Source organism: Fukomys damarensis, unplaced genomic scaffold (assembly GCF_012274545.1).
Source record: "Fukomys damarensis isolate Sample0158 unplaced genomic scaffold, DMR_v1.0_HiC HiC_scaffold_36, whole genome shotgun sequence".
In the NCBI taxonomy this organism is placed as follows: Eukaryota; Metazoa; Chordata; class Mammalia; order Rodentia; family Bathyergidae; genus Fukomys; species Fukomys damarensis.
Window position 1 is genome coordinate 21,719,223 of NW_022900948.1, and position 14,651 is coordinate 21,733,873.

Below are 14,651 nucleotides of genomic sequence, written 5' to 3' on the forward strand. Positions count from 1 at the left end.
TTTTGAGAAATGGGAAGAAAGGAGCTAAAGGTGTAGGGAAGGTGTGATGCATAGGGGAAGAACAAAAAGGGAAAAGAAAAAAATGTGAGAGAATGAAAAGATGAAAATAAAGTGTTTGTAGATGGGGAGGGGAGGGGGATGAAGGGAGGGCAGAGGTAAGGGGAAAAAATGAGAATCAAGACTTGCCATGTAAAGGTGCACGATCCCAACAATGAATGTAACTGTACTATATCCCTAAAATGTACCAATAAACTCAATAAAATTAAAAAAAAAAACTTGAAGGGATAACTGGCTCCCAAACAAGGGTTCTGCTTGAATGTAACTGTACTATATCCCTAAAATGTACCAATAAACTCAATAAAATTAAAAAAAAAAAACTTGAAGGGATAACTGGCTCCCAAACAAGGGTTCTGTTCTTCTTTTAACATGATCATGAATTGCACTGATCAGGGCTTGAGATTTACCACATTCTGAATATATTATACATTGTCAGGCCAAGAGAAATGAGCACACTTATGAAATTGTCTGGTTCATTTTTTTACTAGAGCACTGGCTTATTTTACTCTCTGCTTCTGATACTACTCTTTACCCTCACTTGCTCAAATACTAAGGTCATTGAAAAAATGACTGCAGAGAAAATAAGGGAAAAGAAAAAAATGTGGAAAAATGGAAACAAAGTCCCTGCAAATAGGGAAAGGTGAAGGGGGTGAATGGAGGGCAGGGGCACTGGGAAAAAATAAGAGCCAAGATATATCATGCAAAGGTACAAAAGATCCCAATGATAAATGCAACTGCATTGTTTGGTTTAAATGTATCGATAAATTCAATGGAAATTTTTTTCTTAAAACATTAAAAAAATGATTGCAGAGAAGTTGGAGATAAAGGAATTATGGATAAATTATATCTAAAGGCCTCAAATAAGGCCCAGCCCAGGTGTGAATGCAGGGATGGATTGTGCTTCTCTCAAAAGTGGGTACATCTACTGTGTCAGTCTACCTTACTGAGTACTGTGAAAAATCTTGCCACAATTAACAACTTTGGACTTCAGGGTTTTGTTTTGTTTTGTTTTGGTATCTTACTGGGTTTCTTGGTACTTTTTAAGTATATGGTACAGTTACATTCATCATTGGAATCCTATACCCTTACATGACAGATCTTGGTTCTCATTTTTCCATCACACCTTTACCCTGCCCCCAACCCCTCTAAACTCCCCACTCACAAAGACTCCTCCATTTCCACTTTTTCCTTTTCTCTTATTTCTTCTTGTCCCTTATTTCCTTTCCCCTACCCTTCCCACTTTCCCTACACCTTTAGCCCTTTCCTTCCTGTTTCACATTATCAATTATACTATTTGGATCTTATTTACACTTTTAGTTTTTCAAATCAGAGAAAATATTTGGTATTTCCACGTGTCTTAATTATTTTAAGAGTATGGCCTCAATACACATCCATTTCCCTATGAATGACTATAGTTTCTCAATCTTTATGGCTGAGTGGTATTCCACTTTATAGAAAAACCATATCTTCTTTATCCAGTCTCTGATGGGCAATTAGGCCATTTCCCAGCTTTAGCTATTACAAATTGTGCTGCTATAAACATGGGTGTACGTATATCACTGTCGTATATCACTGATTATAATCCTATCTTCTATATCTGAAATTCTATCTTCACATGCATTCATTCTGCTGCGTATGCTTTCATTAGAGTTTTTAATCTCTTGGATATCTGTTTGAATCTGTTTCATGGATTCCATTTCTTTCCCACGTTTGGTGTTCAAGGTTTCCATTTCTTTCCTATGCTGGTCATACATAGCTTCTACCATGGTCCTGTGTTCATCTATTTTTTTGTCTGTTTCAGTTCTAGAGTCTCTAATCATGTCTTTCATTGTGCTCACTATCTCCGTAGTTATCTGGGATATTATTTGTTTTGAATTTTTCTAGAGCCTGATTGATCTGTTTTGTTATTTCCTGTATAACACAGGAGGTATGAGTTCAGGGTGTCCTGGTGATTGTTAGATTCTTCCACCTCATTACCCCTAGAATTTGCTGTTGGTGAACTGGAAATCTGTATTTGTGCCTTGTTTAATTATTTTCTCCTTTTTATTTTTTTTTGTTGGGCCATCCTTGGTTTAATTCCTGGGTTAGTACTTCGATCTTCCTCATATAGCTGTTCTATAAGTTTTGAGTCTCTCATGACTCAGAGACACTCATTTTCATAATATTAGAAAGGACAACTCAGTAAATCAGTCACATCTCTTTAGCACAATTGATACAATCAGCAACACAATACCATCAAGCACAGCTTAGAAATTGACCATTTGTCATAGTCATTAATCTATCATCTTTAACCATATAAATTAAATCAAAATTGAGGACCAACCCAAAATACGTTTATAGTGAATAGACTCTTCAATATAACAACTTTACCCTTCAGGATGGGGACTTAGAATGAGTTGGGAGGAGAGGAATACACAGGTAGAAGAATAGGTGAAGTTTTCAAGTGAAGCCAGAGAACACAGGATGATCATACGAACTCAAGTAAACTGTTGAATACAAGATAGATAGAGTACAAGAACAAAGACAAGAATAGAACATTTTAACATAAATGGGAAGCTATAAATGGTACTCACTTTCCTTTGAAACTGATGACCATCAAGAGAAGAAAAAAGAGAGAAAAAAAGAAAAAATCCAAATAAGCACAGAAATAGGAACAAAAAGAGAGATGAAAAATAACTTGGGGGAGAAGAGACTGAGCAGGAAAAAGAAGAAAGGAAAAAAGAAGAATTTGCAGAGTGAGAAAAATAAAATTTTAAATAAAAATTTAAAATAAGAGGAAACAAAAGAAAAAAATTTGAAGAGCCTCTTTCAAGGTATATCTCTGCTGTCACAATAGACAATGTGGGTGGCAATGTGCAGAACTAAAGCCATTAGTCTCAGCTAGCCAATGGCAGATCCCTGAGATTCAGGCTGAATTCTGGTTGCAAAGCCCAGGTTGGGCTTCCTGACCTCCTGCACGGCTGAACTTTGTTTAAGTTTCTACTGCAGGTTCCAGCTGCCCTTCCACTGAAGATAGTTCAAGTTCTGCTGAAAGGTGGTGATCCCCACAACTTAGCAACTACAGAGTTCTGATGTGCCTTTATTGCGGCTGTTCACTTCCATTGTATCTTCTGGAGCTGAGTGATATGACCTTTATGACCACCTGTATCTCTGCAGTGTGGATCCAGGTACTGGCACAGGTACTGGCACAGGAGGCTAGAGAGCGGTGTGTGGGGGGGTGTTGCAGAGGCACATGCATGGCTGGGTAGTGAGCAGTTCTCTCCAGTCTGCTCTAATAGAGGCCCAGGGTGCTGGAGGTGGAGCATGAGGAATCATGAGCTCCCCATGTGGCTCACTCAGCAGTAGGCAGTTTTCTCTGTTTTATTATTTTAAGACATTGTTTTAGGGTAATTTTTCTCACAGCTATAAATAACTACAGCATTACAATTATTTTTTATTAAAACTTTCTAAAATTACCTTAAACTTAATAGCATATTGCAAAAATAACATTAATAACATCCATAAACTTGATTTATGAGCTATTAGTAGTATAATTTATTATAATTATCATCATAAATTCTTATGAACTAGGAATAGATTTTACAGAATACCAAAAAAACATTGTTACTCAATCTCAAGGAACAATGATATTCACTCTCAGTTTATAATTTATTCTAACCACAAAAAATGTAAATAGAAGGCTCTGGGATGGAAAACAGGTCTGGAATGGCAATCATGTGATATGTGCCTTTCTGGTATCCCCCTCGGTATAACTCAGTTCAAAAGATTATTTTCAAGTGTATTTATAGAAGGCACAACTTTGTCATCTCTAGCTCCAAACATGGAAACGTAGTACTTTACAATTCCCTCTTTTACATTTCTTAAACATTGCCCCATACCCCTTCCTCTCTTTGTTCTCTGCCATACATATACATATATATATATATATATATATATATATGCCATTTATATAGTAATCTGATCAATATATTTTGAGTACTTGTATCTTCAACTAGATATAAGCATCTTTAGAGAAACAGTCCAGGGATTATTCATACCTATTTTCTTTTTCTTTCTTTCTTTTTTTTTTCTGGTATTGGGGGGTCGAACTCAGGGCCTTGTGCTTGCAAGGTAGGTGGTGGAACCACTGAGCTAAATTCTCGGCCCCATACCTATTTTCTAAGGGGAATCATTACAGTACAATGTTTTGTAAATAGAAAGTACTTAATACATATTTATAAAATGAACTCGAGTGTAAATATGACTTGAAAGATACCAAGGGATCAATGATTATTTATTACTAATCTTTTTTATTTAATTGAAAATTAAGTGCTTAACTACCTATGTAACCTGAATTTTCTTTGTTTTTCATGCTTTATTCACTAGGTTCCAAAATTTCCCCCTGGTCTGCATTAGTGAAACTTGCCCAGAATTCCAACTCCCATACCGCCGGTTCTTCTAAGCACACACTAGTATTTGACTTTTGGAGTCTCTAGTGATGAATTTACAAGTATAAGTGATGTGTGTCACTCTGAATGGAGCATTTAAATTATGGTTCTAAACCCTCCCAGCATTCTTATTCCCTATGAGAGAGATTTGCAAGCCTATAGGTAGTAGCTGTTCCATTAGCTTTGTTTCCTTAGTAACTATAAGCAGAAATATCTTCTTGATGGACATGTAACCTCAATAACAAATAAACTATTATTGTTTTTAAGCCCTTGAGATTTGTTCCTCTCCTGCCATAGCTTAATTTTCCCAAATGGCCTTACTGACCAGAACTGATTGATGAGTTCGGCAAAGCTGGAGAGCAGAGGAATCACAGCTCAGGTAAAATGTCTCTCTTTTTTAAATCTGTTAGTGGAGGCTAAATTGCTTTAGTAATTCAGGACATAAGTTAGGGTGTTAAATCGTTACCATAGAGACCACAAGCCAGCACTTGTACTAACTTAATCATACATATTCTTTAGGCTTTCCAAACTCTATGTTAAATTCTGTTAAGATTGTGTCTCACATTACTTCTGGGGTTGTCTCTGGTGAGGTCCTCAGAGAAAAGACTCTGATACAATGATTTGCACACAGAAAGTTAATTTGGGAGTGACTTTCCAGAACACTCTGACCCAGAACAGAAAATATAGAGGCAGTGGCAGAAGGTGAACTGCAGAGCAGTCAGAACAAAGACCTCAGCTGATGGTATGGAAAGCTGTTTACAGGACACTTCATAGCTATCCTGGTTGAAGCGAAGAGCCTGGGCTTTTGTGTTCCTCCATCAACCAGTCACAGGGGAGGAGGTAAAACCTTGAGCTAAACAGCTTCCCTCAATGGAGGGCAATGCTTGACAAGGGCCTCAGTGGTGAACAATCATCAGCCAACATGCTTGCCAGTTGGAGGAACTTTTGTCCCTGAAGGAAGATTCTGCTGAGTGTAGCACAACATCTACTATACAAGTAATATAAATTTAGAACAAAATCATCAACAATTTGCCAGTTGGTTATCTCCTATTGAAGCCATTTTCTGTCTACTTGGACTGCTATTTCCTTGTCTCCACCTATCAAAATCGTATTTTTTGTTTTGTTTTGTTTTGTTTTGTTTTTTTGAGACAGGGTATCATTATGCAGTTGAGACTGACCTGGAACTAACTGTGTAGTTAGTGTGCAGACCAGACTAGGCTGGTCTGGAACTCACAGCAATCCTCCTGCCTCAGCCTCCCAAGTGCTGGGATAACAGGCATGAGTCACCACACCCAGCTTCAAAATTATATTTCACATTAAGGATTCAAATCAAACATCAAACATAAACTAGACAAACGTTCCCACCAGGAAATGTTTTTTTCTTGTTAGGACTTCTTAGCTTTCTCCACCTACCGTGTTTTATAAGTTTGCTTTCTGCAAGGAAAACACCCTATAAGACACTCAAATCTGAGGCACAGAGAAAATATCATGGACTATGGTAGGAGGTGGTGGACCAAGCAAGGAAGGTAGCGAGGAGCATTCTACTTCTCATTTGTTTCTCTGGTGCTTCACATAGATAACACAGATCTGTAGGTTCCAGGGTATTCTGCAGTTCCGTGTAATATCTTGTAAGCCAGGCTCTTCTCTTTTCACCATGCTCAATGAATTGTTTCTCCATTTTATCCCTAAAATTTTAGTGAAAGATTATTTAACAGTTCCTTTCCTGATTTGACCTTGCTTCTGTGGTCATTTTAATTTCTATTTAGATCTTTTGTGCTCATCCTTGACTCCATCCACATCCATGGCTGAAATCTACATGGTGGGACTAGTATTCATTGTTGAACAGCTTCACCAATGGAGAAGGAAATTTTAGGCAGTAAGAGTCCAGGCTATCAGGTGTAACTCCTCTTTTCATAATAGAAATCTTCCCTACAGAGTGAACCTCCAATTATATATTTTAAGTTTTATTTTTCAGGTAAGCAGTTTCTTTCTACTTTCAGTTAAAATTATTTGTACATAAATTTTTTTCCTCCTTAGACTTCAAGTTACTTGAGATAAAAAAAATGAATTGTGAAAAATCACTAGAAGCCTTTGTTTTTCTATTTGCAAAATAAGTGGCTATAATTCTTTAGGCCCCTCTATCTGTAGAACTTGTTGATTTTATGCGAGTTGGCCTAAAGCGATAAAATGTCACAATTCTGGAAAGGTTGAGAATACCTTATCTCTGGTTTCCATATTAGTTTGTTGGCAGATATGTTGCCTATATCTTTTTTGCTACTGTCAGGTAAAATAACTGCTCTGGAACAGAAGGATAGGATAACACAAAGTAAAACTAGGAAACCTCACAACACTCATTGTCAGGAACTCCAGGAGAATTTGACTTAAAGCAGCTTGAAATTTTAAAAGAAAAAACAAAAAGTACAATCTGTTTTCTTATTTGCTTCCTGTTTCCTCTTGAAACAAGCACACACTATCTACCTAGAAGATTTTTCCTTAAACAGAAAACACATTGCACAGCTTGACCCGTAATTTAAATCACAATTAAGCTTCCAGTTAGTATGTATCTTCCTCTTAAATCTGCCAGGAATCCCCCTAGTGTTCTGTTAAATTCCTTTAGCCTCTTAAACAGCATGACCCCAGTTTTATTTTCCCAAGACATAAAATGCTGAATTATAGCTTATTTATTAGTTTCATGAATAAGACTAATTTGATTGCCATCTGCATGGAAATTCTCACTAGGTTATTATTCTCCTAGATGCCATTAACTAATAAAAATATCAAAAATAAAAGTTACTCTGAATAAGTCTTCCAAGCAGAATTGTTGCCAATATTTCTATACAAGAAGATAAAATCAACCAACACTAACAAGAGTATTTCCTCCTTTTCTCCTGGTTCAGCAATTATCTATGCTAAATCCACTTATAACGTACTTTTCATAAACATTTACCAATCTATCTTATAGCCCATTATGGTAATTATTCCTAATAGATATCACTTTTTCACTAAGAATTCACAGAGAACAGAGCTTATGTTGTTTCAGATTTCATGTTTTAGGTTGAAACCTTGGTACCTTCTATAAATCCAAACTTGCTTGAGAATGTCCAAGCATCTGGTGAAATAGGTCAGCTTGGGTTTCAATGATGTTAGGGCTTCAGTATTTCCATGGAAAGGACAATTTTTTCAGGTATTAAGACTTACAGTTATTCCTAGGGTAGTGTAAATTCAAAACTTATATCCACTGTAATATAAGCTGTAAAATACAGTGGAAATTTTTCAGATGCTGTTCACTGACACTATAAGGACATAAGTGCTTATTGAATGAATAGGTGAACTTTGGACCCAGTTCTAATCTGTTCAGAGTCTAGTCCAAGATTGAATTTCATCTCTACATCCAAGATAATAGTAACAAAATTGCATTTCATGAAGTTACTTAGGGAAAGTAAAACTTGGTTCAGCATAAACATATTAATATTTTGAGCAATAAAATTATTACTGTAAGAGCCTAACTGAACTAGAGCAACTCCATGTTGACCAGCAAATGACCCAGAGACTGTCGTTCCTCCCCACCCCTTATAGGATAACTAATGATTAATTGTGAATTATTAGGAAACTGCTTGGGAGTAGCTGTGAAACTAGAATGAAACTGTAATGAACACAGAGACCCAAAATCAATCACTCCACTCCTTACTTGCCCGGAATGTTCTGGACACCACAATCTAAGCTGTAAATAGAACAATGGATAATCGATCTGCTGATCATTAGTACATAACGGTCGAGTGCATGACTGATGACCACCAACTCAGATCAACTGACTACTTACCTTTGCCCCCTTCTTATAAGTTTCGAGTGTAAACCCCCCCATAGCCCTATATAAAATGGCCTCTGATTCTGAGCTAGCTGCCTCTCTGAGCTACTTGGCTCCGGGAGTGCCATCTGGCCAGACTAATAAAGGTCTATTTACCAAGCAGCCTGGTGTGTTCCTTCCTGGGTGACTCTCGCTGTCCGACAAGCTCCTGGAGCCTCGCTGAGCTTTTGGGCCCAGCATTGCGGAGGCCTCTTGGCTGTTCACACTCCAGGAGTAAAAGTGAGACTTTAAGTCTTACACTACTCCTTAAAAAAATCTTACATAACTCAAACTAAGTGTAAAGTAAAATATTATCAAATCCTTGAAGAGCACTAGTAGGGAAAATAGTTTAGAAAATACAAGCATTTTTTTTTTCTCCTAAAATGTGAAGAATCAAACTTTTAGGCACAAAAAGCTTTGCTTTTGTAAAATCATCTGACTGGATACTCAAGTTTATATAAATATGGAGCAATCATTCTCTATTACAACAGAAATATTTTAGACATGAAAAGAAAAGGATTAAACTGCTTGCTTCGTATTGTAACATACTTGCGATATATTGGCAGTTATGGTCTATTCCTTTAGGAAAAAAAAAAACCTTTCTTTCCTTTCCTATGTATGTATCCAGGCCATACTATGTCTGTATAGTATTGCGTATTGCTTGTCCTTATTTATAGATGGATGTGTTTTTTCCCAAACAGGTATTCATCAGAGATTGGGAAGAGATACCTGAAAATGAGAGAAAAGGCCTGGAGACAAGATCCTCCTCATCTATAAAGGACATAAAGAGAAACAGATTTGGGTCACTAAAGCCTCATCTTTTTTGATGAATCTCCCACAAATACTTCAATTTTAAAGAAAAAAAAAATCTCTAAACTCTTAAAAATTCATTAATGCCCCATTATCGTGGCCTGAAGACTTGCAATCCAAATGGCAAAATCGCTTCCTTATGGATGGATGTGGAGCTTGTGGAGAATGAAGTATAGAAGAGTGAAAACCAAAAGGCGACAATCAGGAATGTATGCATTCTCCATTTGTCACCCACCCATATTGGGATAGAGGTGAAGTGGAAGTCTGTGTCTGGAGATAAGTGGGAAAGGGAAAAGGCAGATAGGGATCTAAATAATCCCTGAGTTCCATGTACATTAGTGTTTGTTGGAATAATTAGGTATTCAAACGTGGGTAAAAATAACAACAAAACACCCACCACCTTTCATCTGAAAAGTGTGGGAAATCGAGAATGGATTTTCTTCATATATTTAAATAGCTGTTCATACATTCAATAAGCATTGGTGAAGCACAACTCTGTCAAGGATTGGGCTGGAGGTTAGGTTTTCAGACACTAATAAGACAAGTCTGCAGATCAAAGTGTTCATATTGCAGGAAGACAAACATGAATACATGTAGTAGGAGTCGGTGTATATAATAAGGAAGTACAAAGGAGGGTTGGAAATTAGACACTGACAACAACTAAGGAAGGGAAACATATTTTGTTTTTTGTTCTTTCATTCTGAAACTCCAGTTCTTCCTATAGTACAGGAGAACGTTGTTTTTAATATACAGGCCAAAAAGAAAGAGCATATCCTGTGCGAAGGATATGGTGCTGAGAGCTCTCTGAAACATAAAACTGGAATGTATAATTTAATGTAAAAATCCCCAGCCATGGTAGTCACTAATGATATTACACGCACATTATTTTGCTGGCAGCTATTTTTAGAAGTCTTCAGTGTTAGATCAATAAGAGATAACTACCATTAATTTGCTGGACCTTAAAATAATTGACTATTTTGTGTATCGTTGTATAGTGTATTGTGTATTTTTGTGTATTGTATATTGTATATTCCAAAATTCAGTCTTTTCAGGCTTTTTTTCTTTTTAAACTGTTCTTCCCCTCTAGCTAATAAGAAAACAGCAAATGAACCCCTGAGGTTTTTTTGCATTTAACCAATATTTCTTAAGTGTTTACCGTGTCCCAGGCACTGAGGTGTAACACAAAGGTATTTCACAATAGGAAGAGTACAGAAGGATAGGCAGGATAAAGGGTTAAGGGAATACAGAGGAGGCTGTAAATCATTTTTCAGAAATGGGTAAGATTTTGGTGTTAAAGTAGAAATAGAAACATGAGGGGGGGATGTTGAAAGGGGCTGACATTTCAAGGTCAGCATAGGCAGAGACAGAGAAGTTAATAATGTTTCAGAAAAACAAGAAGTTCAGATAGCAGATAGATCTTATAGTCTGGCTTCTGCATATTTCTTACACTAAGTCTTGCTACGCTTTGCTTCATACACTGTTCGCCCTTTGTTCCATTTCTTGTGTAACCTATCTAGATTGCATTTCACTCCTCTTCTCTACCTCTGCTTATTGTCTTTACATATGTCTTCTATATTCATCTATAGACTCCTTGGATACAAGGTCACATCTTATTCATCTTTGTATCCCAGCACCTGATGCAATCATTGGCACAATGCTGGCATTCTATAAACACCTAGTGGATTCATTAATTCATCTATTCATTAACAAGTTATTGAATATTTTCTTCCTGTCATCCGTTCATGCTTGATTCACAATAATAACAAAATATGATAATCTAACAAAGAAAACAACAGATGAATCCAGGAAAATACTTTGAGAACAAATAATGAAAAGCCAGACATGACTTAAAGAGGTCGTAATTAATCCCATAAAGAATTAGGGGTGATACTGGGGATTGAAACGAGCTTCTTCACACTGAGCTATATCCTCGGTCCTTTTTTTTTGAGACTAGGTCTCACTAAGTAGCCCCAGCTGAGCTCAACCTTGCGCTCTTTCTACCACAGCTTCCCAGAATGCTGAAATTAGAGGTGTGCATCATCATGTCCAGCTTTCATTAGAAATCAAAGGTACAGATAGAATGGGATAGGAAAATAGGGCTTGGAAAAAGGTGGCTGGGGAAGTGGGCTGACCTTTAGCTACAAGATCCCAGACATAGGCACAAAACAGTTGAAAGCTCAGCTTGTGGACTTCTTGCAAGAACTCCAGCAGGATTCTAATTGGATGGCCTACACCTGACTAGCACCGCCTTTCAGGACCCAGATGTAGAAGTTTCCCTGGGTTTCCTCTAGATTTGGACAATATAAAAGGAGAGATTTTAAAAGCCATTAAGAGCTGATTAGCATAATTTTCCATGATAGCCCACACTGTTTCCCAGATGAAGCATGTACTTTTATCTTTGCTTTTACCCTCTTTTTCTATGTCTTTGGTCCAAGCTTGCTCTGTAGAGCCAGTTTCTCTTTCATGCTTCACTTTTATTTTCTTGAACAAACTTTGCATTGTTTTTTGCTTGTTTCCTTCGATTCTTTCAGACGAAAACCTGGAATCCACTCTGGAAGGAGGCAAGCAACTCCAAACCTGGCAATGTTTAGTTGGAAAGCCAGTTTTTAGAAACAAGCTACCTAATAACAGGAAGAGTTATTATATTTCTGATATAGAAAGACCCATTATTAGGTAGACCTTTGTAGAGGGCAAAGAGTGACAGAAAAATAATAGAAATTATGGTGAACAAATAGGCCACTTTCACAAAGACCAGAGGATGTAGTTTAGAAAACAATATAATTATTGAAATTAAAATGAATGGGTATAAACAGATCCCTTAGGGGAGTCAATATAATCACTGCCTTTTCTATTACTTAAGTTATGCTCAGGTGTCTTTATTTCCATGTTTGTCAGGTTATTCATGATGAACCACATTTCAAACACTGTGGTACAACAAATAAAATACTCAAAATTTGTGCTACTTTTCAGTTCAGTTTAAAATACGAACTTCGCTTCAAATTCCAAAATTCTCATAACAATTTTCATTTTCCCTTCATCATTTCTGCAAGTCCTTTAATCTTTTATGGCTTAAGTTTCAAGGAACTAGGATCCACTCCCTGTAAGAGGTATTCAAACACTCTAAAATTACAAAGTACATCCAAAGAGAGAGGGGTGCCTTTTAATGCCCAGGACAGCAGAAGAACAGATATTTCTCCTAGGTTTTATTTTATAGCCTTTATCTGTGTCCCTGCTGGTGATGCTATCTCCTGCATAGTGACTAAAACTCCAGAAACTCAACAGATTTCTCCATGGATAATTGCTGCCTGCCAATGTTGACACTTTTGAAAGAATTTGCTCCATGGTGATGAGACAAGAACAGAGCTCTATTTCTACTACATCTACTCTATAGTTTAGTTTCCAGCCCTCATCTCTCCATTTTAGCATTCACTTTGTGCTCTGGTGTCCTTTACTAACCTGCTGTTATTTCAGCAGGAAGAGTCTTGAGTCAGCCATTAGTGATTTGCTCAAATTCCTCTGTACTATATTTTACAGAAATTCCTAATGTTTCTGGCAGGCACTAAGACCAAAACTGATAAAGAGCTTTACTTTTATAAGCAATTTTAATATATAGTTGAAATGGGAATAACTACTTGTGTATATTCTTAAAAGACTCCAAAGTCTTTATCCAACAAAGGTACATTTGCATATATTCATTTGACTTAATATCACTTAGATATTAATCTATTAAAATGGTGGCCAAAGCTATCTAAATATTTTTTTCCCAAAGAACAGTTTATAAAATTTGAAAAGTCCCCATTTGTTGGCAAATCAAAATTTTTATTCAGATGATGAAAGGAATAGAAAAACTGATAGTAAACATTAAGATTCAATAAAGCCAGGGCCAGGATTTAGCTCAGTGGTGCTGCTGCCTGCCTTGTAAGCACAAGGACCCGAGTTCGATCCCCAGTACCAAAAAAAAGATTAAATAAAGCCAAAACAAGGGAAAAGCTGTGGTGTGTAGGGCATACAAGAATCAAGGTAGGGCCCCAGATTTAGCTCAGAGTCCCGGAGTTCAATCCCTCATACAAAAAAAAAAAAAAAAAAAACAAAAAAAATTAATGTTAATTTTCTAAATGTGGTTGTTTTCACAGGATGAAGAGGGGGGGGGGTGTAGCAGAGTAAATAAACGAATTATTAAAGAAGCAAAAACCCATAAAATGTATTTTACTTTTTTTTTTTTGGAGACAGTGTCTTGCTATGTAGTTCAGGCAGAATTCAAACTTAATGTAGCCCAGACTGGCCTCGAACTCACCATGATCCTCCTGCCTCAGCTTCCTAAGGATTACAGGTGTATGCCACCACACCCAGCTTCTGTTTTACTATTTTGAGAGACAATTTCAAAACACGGGCCAGTTCTTGGTAGATTGACTGATTCAGATTACTGCAAAACAAGGATAGGGCCAAGAAGGCAACCTTAAAAAATATATGGCCACTACTATGGTCTAAGTGTGTGCCCTCAAAATCCAGACTTTGAAATCCTAGCCCTCAAAGTAACATCTTTTTAGGAGTTGACCAGAGGGATGGGTTAACCTTTATGAAGTAGGTGGATGAGCCTTTGCTCTCTCCACCACTAAGGACACAGCTGGAAGGAGCCAGCTTCAAACCAGAAAGCTCACCTCAGCACAGACCCTACTAACACCTTGTTCTTGGATGCCTAACTTCACAACTGTGGGAAACATTCCTATTTTTCATAAACTATCTAGTCTACAGCGATTAATTACAGCAAAACAATTAAGACACCTAAAAGTGTACAGTGGCCTCATGTTTTTCTGTATTTCACCTAAAACCAAGCCCTTCCTAACTCACAAGGATCAGTGTGCTTCAAGGGTGAGTAAACATTTTTTTTTAAGGGAAGAACAATACCCACTAATAACAGACTCAGTTCTTAGTAGTACTGGATTCTGTACACTAATCATATTATGTATTTAAGAACACTTACTCTAGAGTTAGACTGGGAACAAGATTTTCCTCCTTTACCTGTGATTCAGTTTATTCACCTGTAAAATAAGAATATGAGACAGTATCAGAAAATCCTTTACGAAGATTTCAAAAGCCCTTGGCTCACAGCTGTACACACAATTCAATAAATATCAGCTGTGGTGAGCACCTTACTGAAAAAATTTCCGAAATGTTAGGTCTTCTATTGCTTCTACGCAGTCTGTCAGGATAAAGTGAACAACGGTTTGTCTAGCACTAACTCCAGTTTTACACAAGCTTTCCTTGCGGGTGAGTGAAAAGGCTCTCTGGTCAGAAACCAGCGGGGGAAGGGGGGCACCTAGCGCCCCAAAAGGCCAGCCCTTTCCTAGCCCAACAAAACACAACCTGCACTTTCCAGGAATCTGAGCAGTCTAAGAAGATACTCGGACTTCTGAATCAGAACGAAATATTCCAAAGGAGCCACCGGATCAGACACCCGAAGGTTCCGGCTGAAAGCGCGGGAGAGGCCCGCGACTCGCTCAAGAGGGTGGAGC

At 37.3% G+C, this 14,651-nt stretch overlaps 1 long non-coding RNA gene across 2 annotated transcripts in view; it reads right to left on the minus strand.

The window, feature by feature from the left end:
* Positions 1 to 14,636, minus strand: part of LOC104855476 — a 40,209-nt gene extending 25,573 nt beyond the window's left edge. Inside the window, exons 1-3 of one of the 2 annotated variants that reach the window (XR_778411.2) lie at positions 14,503 to 14,636; positions 14,120 to 14,177; positions 6,119 to 6,169 (exon numbers count right to left, since the gene is read on the minus strand). This is a non-coding gene — a long non-coding RNA (uncharacterized LOC104855476). Of the gene's footprint in view, positions 1 to 6,118; positions 6,170 to 14,119; positions 14,178 to 14,502 lie in introns of those variants that run through there. The other variant, XR_778410.2, reaches the window with a different exon arrangement.
* Positions 14,637 to 14,651: the final 15 nt, after the last annotated feature.